We start from the raw sequence: 954 nt of genomic DNA, 5'->3' as shown, positions 1-954 counted from the left end.
ATACATACATGCGTAATTGTATGTATGTATGTATATATGCATGTATCTATTATATATGTGTGTGTGTGTGTGTGTGTGTGTGTGTGCATATATACATACGTATATGTACATACTTACATCAATACGTAGATGTATATAAATATGTAGGCACAGGACAACATGAAATGTGTACAACAAAAAAGTATGAAGTACATGGAACATGAACTCTTCTTTCAACCAACGAAAGACACAAATGGAAAACAAAGCAAACAACATAAAGAACGACCCTTCATCAATTGTTGGCTGTTTTTCTAGTCTCGTATTTCAAGCATTTAACAACAATATACGCTTTTGATAAAACAGTTGCTACCGCAAAGCAAATTAAATAAAATTTGGGATTTTGCGGAGGATCAAAATAGGTAACATAAACAGAAAGGACAGTGAAAACAAACAGGACGGGCTGCTAAGCCTAAATGAGGTTGTGATGGCGAATGTGTAAATCAAGCTAGGACAGGAGACAAGCAAGAACATGTCTTCCTTGTTCCAGCTACAATGGAGAGAAAGAAAGAAAGATGGCCGATGAGCAAACTATTTTCTTCAAGGAATGTGATCAGCTTTCTTCTGACAAAATGTTCCATGACTTGGCTAACATGTGACATCTGAGGTCAGAAAGTTAGAACTGTAACTCTTAACATCTGCTCTACTTCTTCCTTGTGGATGGAGTTTGCTGCATGAAAGGAAATTCTGGGAAAGTATCTGCAGTGGTTTTGTGAGAGCTTTCTTGCATGTGTTTAAAAGAATAATGGGAAAAATATAAGGGCCAATATTATATCTTCTTTTATATGGAAATGTGATGTTGAAGAAGTCATCAGGTCTGCACATTTAGCCATGTCTTGTAGCACACTTAGGTAGATTCCTTTGCAAATTTTATATCTTCAACTGCCTTGGTTTCTCTTTCTTTTATTTCTTTTTCAT

At 35.6% G+C, this 954-nt stretch overlaps 1 protein-coding gene across 1 annotated transcript in view; it reads right to left on the bottom strand.

The window, feature by feature from the left end:
* Positions 1-954, bottom strand: part of LOC106883759 (putative uncharacterized protein DDB_G0282133) — a 94,010-nt gene that overhangs the window by 42,565 nt on the left and 50,491 nt on the right. The window lies entirely within an intron of this gene.

This window comes from Octopus bimaculoides, chromosome 28 (genome assembly GCF_001194135.2).
Source record: "Octopus bimaculoides isolate UCB-OBI-ISO-001 chromosome 28, ASM119413v2, whole genome shotgun sequence".
Lineage (NCBI taxonomy): Eukaryota > Metazoa > Mollusca > Cephalopoda > Octopoda > Octopodidae > Octopus > Octopus bimaculoides.
Note: the sequence above shows the minus strand (reverse complement) of the source record. Positions and strands in the feature narration are given on the sequence as shown.